Consider the following 13,292-nt stretch of genomic DNA (forward strand, 5'->3'; position numbering starts at 1 on the left):
AAAACTGTAACTGTGTGTATATAAGTGTCAAACTCTATATTGAAGCTGTATACTTTGCACTATGTTGCACTATATAAATTGTGAATATATATATGTTGAAATACTCTTATGAGGCATCTAATAGCCGAGTGCAGCGTCCCCAGTTCGACTCTGGCTGGGAACCTTTGTTGCCTGCCACCCCCCTGCATAAATACTCTGTACTCTCTACTGTCTCTATAAAATAAAGGCAATGTGCCAAGCAATACTTTTCTAGTTTTGTTATGCTTAAAAATTGCTTGTGCATGGAAAACGAAGGCTATATATTTTATATATATTTATGAAAGTTACCTATAAATAAATAAATCTCTTTACTACCCACTGCTCTGCTTGCAGGATGGTAGAAACTAAACTCTTACAGATTGCTCATTGTTTAAACAGCTACACGAATATGCATGTAATATACATATACATGCATCATGCATGTGGTAAAAATAATCCAGGTACAAAAGGGTATACAACTGAGCTGGGGGTTAAAGGGATGAGTCTGTTTTGCTTACTTATCTCTCAGCACTCACATACATTGAAACGAAATTTGTCCTCTGCATTTGACCCGTCCTATACAACCGCAGTGCAGCGCCCGGGGACCAACTCCAGCACTGACGGTAGTATTAACCCTAACATACATGTCTTTGATATTAGCATACTGATGTAACAGAACAGCAATCCAACCTGTGTCCAGTGATTAGTTTCTCCATGTTCTATCTCACTATCTGGTGGATCTTTATAGGGAAATATCTACTGGTGTACAGGATGTGTTAGACAAGAGGAAGTACAGATAGGATGAGCTGTGATGGCCTCCATTGGTGAACCAAAAAAACCCATAAAATCTAAGCTAACAGATGTAGCTGGACCATTCACATTGTTTCGATTGACACATGATAACACTAAAAAGCTTACAGGAACAACAAAGATGGAGAGTGAAGCCCTATCGTAAAAACAAACCCCAAACACACTACAAAGCAGGAAAAAAAGTCAAAATAAGAAAGTGCTGACGGATACAGACTCACTGTGTGATGCTCCGCTGTGCTCATATTCGTCACCGACTCCCTCAGCAGACTAATGTGACACCAGCCACCTCGTTTTTGAACTGCGCTTGCAGCTTTCTGTGACAGGTACGCCAGCCGGCATCAACATATCCAGCCGCTACAGCCGCGACTCACAACCCGCAGGTTCATCCGTTCTGACGGATATTTTCTGTTTGTTGCCCGAGGGATTACAGGCCCCGATGAAACAAAGGCACAAACATAATGTTTTGTGTTGGAGCTGCTTCTATCTCCTGTCTGCTGCAGAGACAATGCAGTAGAAAAGGAGACTTTTTTTTGCTGTGTTGTTTTATCGTAGATCTTCATCAAAGTGATATTTCTCCAAAAGACTGGACGTTTTTTCTACTTCATTGCTTTGTGTATAAGCTGAATTTGTAAAACATTTCTAAGCTTGTGGAGGTTTATTGTAGCAATTAGCACTCGCCCATCTGCTTCACTTTTACAGTTTTACATCAGTCTTACAGTCCTGTATGAGAGGAGAAGAAAATAACTCTGTTTCTCAATCATCTGGTTGCTGACAATTCAGTGTAAGACTTGCCAGTGGAAATAAGTAAGATGTTGGGAGTGCACCAAGTTGAACATGACAGAATGTGATGCAGGTTGTAATGAATTAGAAATGAATATCTTACAGCAAACCAACACCGTGCCAGAGTAACACTTAAATCTAAAATTATATTTTGACAGAAGGCACATATGAAATATGTTGCAAGTATATGCTAAAATGTACAATCTACAGTAATCACATACAATAATATGAGCTTTTAGAGTGCAGAAAAAATTTTGGAAGTAGTTTTAGTCCAGTTTATCCACCTGAAATGCTGTAATCTGCATTTACATCCAGTGGCTGCAGCAACTTCACAGTAAAATCCTTACAGGTGCCATGAATCTGATAAAAAAAACAAGCTATACACTTGTTTTAAACAAAGTAGTGACACTATTTAACAGCTGCAGGTATACAAAGGTGTTTGAGATATAAAATAAAACAGATCTAAATGCATTTGTACATTTTATAACACTCTTTTCTCCTGCAGAGTATGCTAGGATATTAGTGAATAAATATGAGATATACGAAATATTATTATGTGATTAGTTACACCTGCCACTTTTGTTATAACTCCCTCAAATCCCCCAAAATTGCCAGCTCACTAATGAGGTTTTGAAAATTAACTCAGATCTGAGAGGCATTTTGAAAAATCAGAAGCGAGCTGCTCGGAAATTTCATAAGTGGTGCAATACAAAATGAAATAATTCTGTCTATTTTACACAGCAAACTGAATCTTCATTTACTGGAAACTTGCAACAGATACCAAACATGGGACACAGAGACTCTCTACATCTAAAATATCCAGTAAATTTATCACATATTACATATTTCCTCCAAATATAAGATAAACTATAATGTCCCCGTAGGGAAATTTGTTCTGGACTCCGTCCTGCAGTTCCACAGAAGATAAAATCATACAAACTGCAGAGTAACAGAAAAAAAACATCAACATCTTAACAGCACATGGCTTCCATACACATACACGAATACACATACACACCTACTGATAATAGCCACATATTGCACAACCCTTATAACGGTTCGGCCTGCTCTCAGGAATCCTGAATCTTCTACCAGAAGGTAAGAGCTGGAACTCTGGGTGGAGAATGTGAGTTGGATCAGACGCTATTTCCTGTGCTTGTCTGATAATAGACCGCTCGTAAATTATTAGGAGGGACGAGTGTTTTTTAACCCCCCAAAATCGAGACATTCCTCACATTCTGTGCGTTTCTACTTTCAGTCACATACTGTAGCTGATGCTTTTGTGCACAAAGACTTCACGTCAAAGTCAGCGTGTTTCTCAAGGACACCTAGTCAGGACTCATTTTCCTGCACAGTGCAATCGGGCCCGTGACCTTCTGCTTACAGGACACTCTCTTTAACCATCAGGCCCGACCTGCCACCTCACAACATGGTCAAATCCCCCAGACTGCTCATTTCACCACGGCAGCGCAGACTGCTGGTATTTACAGCTGATGAGCACGCTCAGTAGGGGCCCGTACGTTGATGTATGTGGAGAGTCACAGTCATGCTTTAGCAGGGGTAAATTCAGAGCCATCACACAGTCGGGGCTCTTACAGCCGCGGTATTGTTTAGAGAGAGAGGGAGGCTGGGGCAGAAGGTCAGCGGCTCACATACACAACATAATTAGAGGAAGACACACTGTGGCGTGACTGACTGCATATCAAATATCAAAGAGAACATTTCCAGTAAAGGGCACTGAACACACCCAAAAATAAGTACTTTTTTTGTGTGGAAAGCTACATCAATACACAGATGTAAAAGACACAGATGTATTGTTCCACCATAAAGGTACAGTACGAAGTAGTTTCTGATATCTTAAAGTGAAGAACTCTCCCTCTAAATGTAATACTTGGTTGTAAAATACTAACTAGTTTGGGTTGCCACTTGTTCATTCTTGACCTTGAGATGAAGTTTGTGGACTTTTGAATTGAGATATTTTGTCAATCATGCTGTGAATTTTGAATTTGAACATATAAGTACACGTGGAATATTTCATTTTTGCCCATGTTCAAATAAGCCCTACTAACCTTCCTCATTGTTGGAGATCAGCACATGTGGATGGTTTGAATTCCGTCAAATTATTTGATTTGATTTATTGATTGGGACAGTGTACAATTAGCTCGAAGCTAATCTGCATCCGTAGTCCCCCACAATCAAAGCATACAACAGCACAACAACAAACAGTACAAAACAAAAAAAAACAACAAAAAAAACCAACAAACAAAAAAATACAAAAAAAAAACACAGAACACACCATACAAAATACAAAGCTACATACATGTCAATTAAAAATTAATAATGTTAACTAGACTCAGTGGTCTCCATGAGTCTCATATGGTGTCCAATGGTGAAACCTTTTCACTGCAGAATAAAGAAATAAAAATAATCCGTAGAAACTTCATGAACTACTCCCATAGTGTAAAATGAGATTTATTTTTGTGTAGATTGGGAACATGATACACCGTAAGTGAAGTGATGTATCACGTATGTTGTTGGGGTTTTGTTATCTTAAGCTGTCATTAAAAAGTTCTAAAGAAGAAGAAGCAGCTGTCCTCGTTCCTTCATTATACCCATGACCTGAAGTTTTAATGTTGTAACCATCAAGTTAATAGTTAAACTCCCCTGCCAGACATGTTGTATGCAGGATGTAAGTTGTATACTGGACCGTAATTCGCTTCCAAACCAGCTGTGATGTCACAAATCTTACACAGCTTAAACTGAGCTGCAGTCAAACTCTGCACATACATCACTCTGTACAATGAAGCTCAAACATCCAGGTAAAGTAACAATAAGAAAAAGTTACTTGAATGCTAAAAACAACCAACATTACAATATCATAATCTACTTCTCTCCTGCGTTTACATGCTGAGTATTTATGCTCAGCTCAGTAACATTTTGCCAAAACATAGGACAGGCATGATTACTTGTATAGCACAGCATAAAACATAGCAAAAATACGGCTGAATACATAACATCAACATCATGTCCTTCTCAAAGCTTCATAGGACTACACTGGCAAAACCAAACTTCTGACTTGTTGAAATGTGAAGAAAGTTTGTTTAGTTGTGTGATTTAATCTGGAGATGTCACTGAATAGTTTGTTTTGAGTTTGTTTTGTTTGAGTGAGAATGTCTTGCTGAGATTAACATCTTTGATTTCAACAAATTCATCATTAAAAGGCACAAAGAACACTACATATAAACTACACTGTTATCAGTTTGGATGTGGCCCTCAGGGTCAGGTTGTCCATGTGGCTTTTAAGAGTTTCACTTAATGACATTCAGAGTGAATTTCAACTTCAGATCATTTACAGAGAGAGAGAGAGGTTTTATGTTGCTTGGAAAACAGAATTAATTATCACCATAACAAATGTCTGCAGTCTTCATCTGTGGGTGTATGTGTTTAGAAGTGTGTTCTTGTACTTGTATGCCTGTGAGAAGCAGTTTGAGTCTCAGACATTTGGAGTGAGTAGTTTTACAGTTTTTAAACTAATGTGTCATTGTCGTATCTATCTTTATAGTTGTACAGTAATGTACTGAAACACTAAAAAAAAAAAAAAAAAAAAAGTGTGGCTCTACTGCGGCTGCAGATGCTTTTCTGCTGTTGGGAAATGCTGATCAGGTTTGTCAGGTCGCACCTGTCCGGTTGACGGTGCCAATACTGTCTAACTTCATCTCTTCACTAAATATTATGTTTGAATTAGATGGACTTTACAGGATATTTTCACTTCACAAACCCCTTTAGGTGTTCCCTTATTTTTGTTAAGCACTCTTCTAAATTATCTTTAGAGTTTATAAGGCTTATAAAAAAGGATCTAGCTCAGTTAGGACCGTGTTGAGGTTGAATTAAAGAGTTAGTTTAGGATTACTATTTGGGCTAAGAGCTAAGATAATACCTGGAATCAGGTTTGGGAGTGCACAAACCAGCCAAACCACCAATGCATTGATCCACCAGAAGTATTGTGAGTGTATCCAAAGCCTGATAAATCTGTTTCCTCTGTGCCGTAGACCTCCGTTGTTGTCCAAAAACTATTAAAAACACATCAGTGAGCCACACTGCTGCACTGGATGACATGTTCCTTCCCCTAGAAGGCATTGTTTACTTTGTACTAAAGTTATTTGAGAAATTTACACTGTAGTACAAAGTCAAGAGGTTGTAATATGTAGCACAAGAAGCTAGCGAAGCTCTGTAAACGTAACTGCGTTCTCACACATGCTCAGTAGCAGAACTACTCTACGGAGACTGAAAACGTGATCGCTCTGATTAGTCAAACCAATTATTTTCTGGTTTGGCTCAGCACATGAGATTTGTTTACAATAACAAATACATAGAAAATCACTGGGTAGTTGGGAGGTGAGAGGTGGTTTGCAACACATTGGCGGAAACCCTGTAACATTAAAGATAGGTTTATGTTAGGTGTTTGGTTTAAAGATTAGGACCAATAAGGATTAAAGGAAATCGTAAAGGTTGGAGGTTAAAATGTAATCAACAGAAAGTCCTTACAGGTCTCATGAACACATATTTGTGTGTGTGTGTGTTTGTCCCTCTTTGGGCTCTCCTCCTTGCTCTTCACAGATCACTAGCAGTCCTCCAGCCCCGGCCCCCGTCCTGATGATGTAATTATTTCCCAGCGGCACCTGGGAGCCACGGCCGCCATTCGGAGGCATCGCTCACAGCCAAGTATGCAGATGTTTCTAATTGCTTTCCATTACCAAGAATAACAGCTGTTTATATCTATCAGCAAATAATTCACAAGAGTTCCAGACTGTTAGGATAACATATCCCACCTGGTCACCATCACCAGTTGTCAACAGCCGAGCGCTGCGCTTGCCAGGCCTCTTGTTTACTGAATCCCCCCGATAAGCACGGGCTTAGAGTCACCTTCAGCCATGTTGCTTTGCACCTCACAGGATTTCCTGTTTTATCTTACAAGTCAATCCTTTAGTAGCATCCCAAAGAAGGAAAGGAATGACATGTTTTTCCATTCCATCAGTTAAAGCACCACTAATCAATATGTTTCATATTATCAAGGAATCAATCACTTACATTTAATGGGAAGAGGGTAGTTTGCAGCAACTTTTAGCCTCTTATAGCTCATTGTGCTGGTTTGACTACATTTACTGTCTGGAACATAAATGCAGCAAGTTGTATCAAGGTAATGAGTCTGTTTTTTTTACTACAGTGTTAATACTTAGTAGTTATAATATTCTTTTTAGGATGTAATTATCAATTTGAGGGAATGAGTTAAGAAATTTAAGCATATTAGTAAGTAAACTGAGTTCACAAATAAGTAATTTGAGGTATAAATCACAAATTTAAAGGGCAATTTAAAGGAATTGGTGTAAAAAACCCTAAAATGCAAATAGTCTTGTTTATAGTTTTTTGTAAAACTGACACTTTTGAAGTTTACTTTAAATATATACAGTAGCTATCATGCTGACACACTGGAGTTTATAACACCATTTTTGTAAAAACTAGTTTAGAAACATCTGCTCAACACCGTGTTCATAGAAACATATAAAATCATATCATCGTCAAATTATGACCTGAGCTTTAAAATGTGCATCTCATAACTATAAGAGGTCTAGTTAAACGGGGAGAGAAGACAGCTGGTTCCACAACTTTGCCTTTTTCTTCATTTGTTATTACCGAGTTGTTGAGTCGTACTGCCAGGGCGAGCAGACTTCCCGTGTCCACAGAGCTGTTTTATTTCTTAAGTGATGACTTCATCGCATGGTGCTTTAAATATTATTGTCCTTGCGGCACCTCTTACATTTCTATTCATGGGGCATCAACCTTTAATTCGGTCCAGCAGTGAAATCAGGGAAGCTCATCGTTGTCCCTCCCTTTCACTTAACTAAAGCAACTTAAGATCTACAGTGTCCCTTTTTTTTTTAACGCTGCCATCAGATTGTCAAATACCGGTCTGTGAAGCATCCACCTGTGAGTTTAACCTTTTATCTGTCAGAATAATCCTCCATAACAGTCATAAATACTAAATCTGATGCTTACTCTCTCTTGCCCATATTTGGTGTCCATTTAGGTTTAGAAATTGGATGTGTACCTAAAAAACACACACACATTTTGTCAAATAAAGTGTCTCTGTGGCTACTAAAATTTGGATGTTTGGATTCCACTTGGACTCCACTGGAGCTGTACCCTGTGTACATGCCCTGCATACATAAACTGTGTTTAGATTTATACAGTATCTCTGGGAATTACATACATATTAGATGATTCCACAGCGCATAAATTACACCTTGTATCAACATTCAGTGCCGGTGCGGGAGGTAGCGTGCCCTTCATGGAACGAAGCAGGAAAAGGATCATCTGGAAGTTGCATGTGCAACCAACTTCCTGTTTTTAAATCATAACCGCAATTTTTCCCTCGCTCTATCCTCAGTGTTTAAGTTGTCTAACCTTAACTATAGGTTATTTGCCATCACCGCATTATTTCGCCAATCTGAACTGTATCACAGTTTCCAATGATATTGTAGAAAGTTTTTAAAATTTTGGGTATTTCACATTAAGAAATGATGTCATTGAAGTTAATCTGTGGTTTTAAAGAGTCTTTCCAGTGTCAGAGTTCTGTCTGGACACAAGACTGATTTTCATTTCATCTTTACGCTGATTGACAGCAATTAACACCGGAGACTGACGACATTTTCAGAAATGAAGAATTCAAATCAAAACTGAGCGTTGACGTAGTGTTTTGCACTGTAGCTCCCGCAGATTACCTGTCAATCAAACAGCACAGGCGGTACTTTGCAGCTTTTGATTCAGTTTCTGTTTATGAAGTGAGAGTTATTGTTGTTGATGCTTTATTTCTATCTTTGTGCTCATGCAAACCACCAAGTTGGCCTATTAACTGTCATAGAATTTGCACAACTTCCTGTGAATTTTTACCTGCCCATCGATGTATGTTTACAACAGTAAGTATCAAAGATAAGAAAAGCGTAACAGCACAACAAATGCATCGATTTCATAACGTCACCATTGATTACATCGTTACAAAAGTAACATGCTGACTAAACCGAACATTGCGGCCTTCCCACAAATGAAGCCCTGCCTTTCAAGTGCCATTCCTGTTGTCCCCCCTCGTTCTGGCGACGAGGCCCAGCCCCAGTATTGTATGTGTGTGTGTGTGTGTGTGTGTGTGTGTGTGCTCTGTCTGACATGCTGGCTGTTGGGAATGAGCCATCTGACGGGGAGTGACTGCCAACAAGAGCAGAATGTCATTATGAGTGGAGGCTGCTGCGGGCCTGCCACCATCATAGGGAATTCATCACCACAAGTGATGATGATAATGGACTTTGCTGCAAATGACTTTGGATGAGCAGTGTTTTTGGCAAGCGGCGCAGGGTTCTGACTGGAAATTTTCCTCCTTACCTCAGAAACCGAGAAGTAAGGCTTTCGGTGTCCCAGCTGGGCCGCGGGATGCCCTGTGGTTGAGGGTATTGACATTGTGTGAATACATTGTGTTTGTGATGCACTGGACTGCTTGTTTATTGTTGTCAGTGTTAACTAGTCAATCAGAAACATTTAGATGAAATGGATTTTGATATAGAAAAGAGACTGTTAGCTATTGTATCCTTTGAATTTGAATATTTACTGTAATAAGGTGTTTAGTGATCGCAAACTATGTTCATGACCTTACCGCATGAGTCATTCATCATAAACATTTTCCTATCCGGCCTAATGACATTTCCAACAACATCACAAACACTCTTTTTTTTTTTTTTTTTTACATTTTAATAAATCACATTCTATAATTGGCCGTTTCCCCTCATGTTCGCTCCTCTGAGAGCCCAGGGATTCAAAAAATAATTGTCCAACTTTGCCAGAGTGCTCAGAGCAAAACTCATCAAGTGATGAATTTAACCGCCTAGTATCGCCTCCACGGGAGAACATAGCTATGGGGAGGTAAAAAAAAAAAAACTGTGACGACTCCATTATGATCTACAGGAAAAGGAAACATAATAAGGCCAAGGCTCATTATGAAAAGTGACAAACAACAGTTAGTTGGGATCAGGGAGGTTTTGTCACTATTCTTTGACCGAATCCCTTTCAGTGAATATGAAACGCCTCATTAAAGCAGCACACTTGAAAGCTTGCACAATCCGACGTGAGATCAAAATGCAGGTTGCTGCCATGAGAGGGGAGATTTTCATGTGCAAATTAAATAGAAGGTAAAACAGCGCAGTGATAGACTGTTGACCACATAATTAGCAGTTTCAACCCCTTTTTTTTCATAATGCAACATTCTGTCATGCATATTCAAATATGCGATCCGGCTCTGCCATTTTAATTGGTTAAAGAGTTTCAACTGACAACAGAGAGGAGAGGATGGCGGCTCTTTTTTTTTTTTTTCGGCGACGCTTTGGCCTCGCCTGAAAGAGCCGTCAGTCTGTCTGTCATGCAAAACATCTTTCAGGGGTTTTGTTTACCAGGCATGCAGCGGAGTGAGCACTCTCTGGCTGCTAATGTGACAGTTGCACTCTGGCTTTCAGTTCAGTGGACATGTTGTTTTGGAGAGAAAGCAGGAGGATGGTACCCAACTTATCTGATTACCGATGATGTACATCACACATCCCCGACCGACTTCGCTGCGAGACAGCCAAGCGAGAGGGGGAAAGGATGTTGGGTATCTGTAAACAAGGCTTGACTGACGTGGCGGCAGACGATTTGTGAGGCTCAGCTGAAGATCCATGCCACATGCATGCTGCTGAACCGAAGTAGATCAGAGTAAAGGCTGGCACAAAATGAGACGCTGTGGGTCAAATTGGCAGCGATACGACACCTGATGAACAGCTTCATATGCGGCTTTACGACACAATCCTGACAGCTGACTCAACCCATGTATTGATTATCGTATTGTAATGTTAAAGTCCTCGATTAGATGTATGGAACCAATTTTCATGCATAGTTTGAATTTGTGCAAACAAACAGACAAAAAAAACAATACGATAAAAATCATCAGTAGAATTATTGCAGATTATTTTAGGTTTTTATACTTGCCTTCTGTGGGAAAGCTGAGAAAAGATGCAACAGCAGCTGATGGAAACAAACATTACACCCATTAGCCATTCAGCCACAACCACAGTAATGACATCAGCGACTGATGTTGGGCTCAGAGTCACCGTTCCAGTTCATCCCAAAGGTGTCGGATGGGCTTGAGGTCAGGCCAGTTGAGCTCTTCCACACCAAACTGGGAAAAACATTTATTTATGGAGCTGGTTTTGTGCATGTTCATGTTGAAACAGGTAATGGCCTTCCCCCAAATGTTGAAAGAGCATTGTTTAAAGTATCATTCTGTGCTATAGCATTAAGATTTCCCTGCATTGGAACTAAGTGGCCAAGTCCAAATCATGACAAACGGCCCAAGAACCAAAAGTACACCATGCACCACCAAACAGACTAAATATAAAGAATAAAGAGGTTGACCTGGTTGTCTAAATACCAGATAACTGCACCTTCACTGCCAGGGACCTTTGTTACACTCTCCATCTCTTGGCAAAGACAAAATTAGATCTGATATTCTCGAGTAAAACATTAGCACATTGTGCCACAGCTATCCCTCAAAAAGCTTAGAGGAATCTGCACTAATACATGTGCAATGTAGCTGTTACAAAGCTCTTGTTCTGCTGTTATTAATGTAATGAACGTCATCCAGTACAAACCCTATTTTTGGTAAAAATGTACACATTATTCACTGTTGGATTTTTTTTTCTGACTGAATTACAGCCTTCCGTGTGAGTCCTGTAAGTGAAACCATACGGAATGATATACAACTCCTGTAGCCTATATTTTCAACATGCAATCAACAAGCCACCTGATGTTCAGTTAAATAGCTGCTTAAACACATAAACATTGCGTAAACCCTGAATTCATCTGGGTTTCAATCATATGGCAGATGTATTTTCATACTACTAAGCATATGGTCATCTCTCTACACCTCTCTCACTGTAATTATTTCATCCATGGCTAACTCATAATTCTTTCAGCATCATGTACTCTTATTTTTGTTGTGGCTAAATAATGCCACAGGGACCTGTGCTGACTGTAACCAGCCGTAATCTCAATTTGCAATGCATATGTTTTAGAAAAGAGCCCCACAGTTAAAACGAAACCCACCATGAGCGCAGAGGCAGCGACTGCTGTGGCAGCGCTGCATTAATATGCATAGCTTTGCTAAAAGCTCCAAAGTGACCTACATGACAAGGTTCAGTATACACTCCAACTGTGTGCTACACTTGTGGGACTTAGCCGCCCATGTTACCTTAATTAGTGTCTTCTTGCCACGGACCGCTTTTTTCTGGAGAGGCTGTTGAACTTACCTGCCGGGGTCACCACGGGTCACCGCGGTCACTCTGAATGTCTGGCCCTCGACAGCTTGGGCACCTCTCCACAGCTAACAAAATGGTTGCCATTAGCCTGTAGAGGACGAGCGCTAACATCCCCATTAGATGCACTTTAAACTCCTGCAGTGTGTCCCAGCCATCCGATGATGACACTCAAGCTCTTCCAGGTAATCCCAGAGGCCCTTCACCAACAGGATGTATCAATTAACAGATTTGTTTGCTTTCCTCTCCTCCAACCTCATTTGCATAGCAGCCGGCTAACACACCGCTCAAGTTCAAGAGCACTGTTGACACTGTGTTTTTGTTTTCTTCTTTATACTCCACAACAGGCAGCAGAGGCACCAGAAACTAAAAATTACCATACATATTACAACTCAGCTGCTCTGGTGATCCGAAAGTATCCAACAGAAGTGGTTCGGAGCACAGAAAGTTACAAGATGTTAGCAACCACTCCAGGGTAAAGCATTGTTGACACTCACTCCCATTCAGTCTTTGTTAAAGGGGAACTTAGCATTTCCAATGCTAAAGGACAGCTGTTGCTGGCAGGCCTCTTTCTCACTGGCGGAGGCACCACTGTTTAGGGCGGTAATCTGTCAGGGAGGTGGCATAGCCAATGTGCTCTACCCCTCGGTAGAAGCAGAGAAATGTGGCTCGGGGCTCTATGCATAGCAATGAGGCCAGACAGATGTAAAAATCCACTGTGGTTTTACAGCCTCAGTGCTCTCTGTGTGTGTTTGCCTGGATCCTCTTCATCAACCTTTTGAACACATCCACTCCCATGATGCAACACAGTTGCAAGGCTACATTTATGCAGTTTGAGTGGAGGCCTTCACCATGATCCAGAAAATCTGTATATTCCCTGGCACGACTAGTTTACATTTGTGGAAACAGCACATCAAAATAACAAGGCACAACTAGCAAAGCTGTTTTTTTTTTTTTTTTTAATAAATTCTAAAGGTGCTTCAAGGTCCAGTGTGTAAGATTTAGTGGCGTCTAGCTTAACAGACTTGGCAGAAATGGAATATAATATTCATAAGTATGTTGTAATTAGTGTGTAATCACCTCAAAATAAGAATCGTGTTTTTGTTACCTTAATATGAGCCCTTTATATTTACATAGGGAGCGGATTCTCTTCCACAGAGCCCGCTAATGCACTGCCGTATTTCTACAGTAGCCCAGAATGGACAAACCAAACACTGGCTCTAGAGAGGGTCTTTAGTGAGTTTCGTGGCCACCGTAGGTTCTCCTACATGCTTGGACCTCACCACTAGATGCCACTAA

At 40.2% G+C, this 13,292-nt stretch overlaps 1 long non-coding RNA gene across 6 annotated transcripts in view; it reads left to right on the plus strand.

Annotated features, from left to right (window-relative positions):
• LOC122967646 overlaps positions 1-13,292 on the plus strand; it is a 78,341-nt gene that overhangs the window by 43,744 nt on the left and 21,305 nt on the right. For 5 of the 6 annotated variants that reach the window (XR_006398649.1, XR_006398651.1, XR_006398653.1 and 2 more), the window contains exon 4: positions 6,226-6,330. This is a non-coding gene — a long non-coding RNA (uncharacterized LOC122967646). Of the gene's footprint in view, positions 1-6,225; positions 6,331-8,228; positions 8,322-13,292 lie in introns of those variants that run through there. The other variant, XR_006398650.1, reaches the window with a different exon arrangement.

This window comes from Thunnus albacares, chromosome 2 (genome assembly GCF_914725855.1).
Source record: "Thunnus albacares chromosome 2, fThuAlb1.1, whole genome shotgun sequence".
Taxonomy (NCBI): domain Eukaryota; kingdom Metazoa; phylum Chordata; class Actinopteri; order Scombriformes; family Scombridae; genus Thunnus; species Thunnus albacares.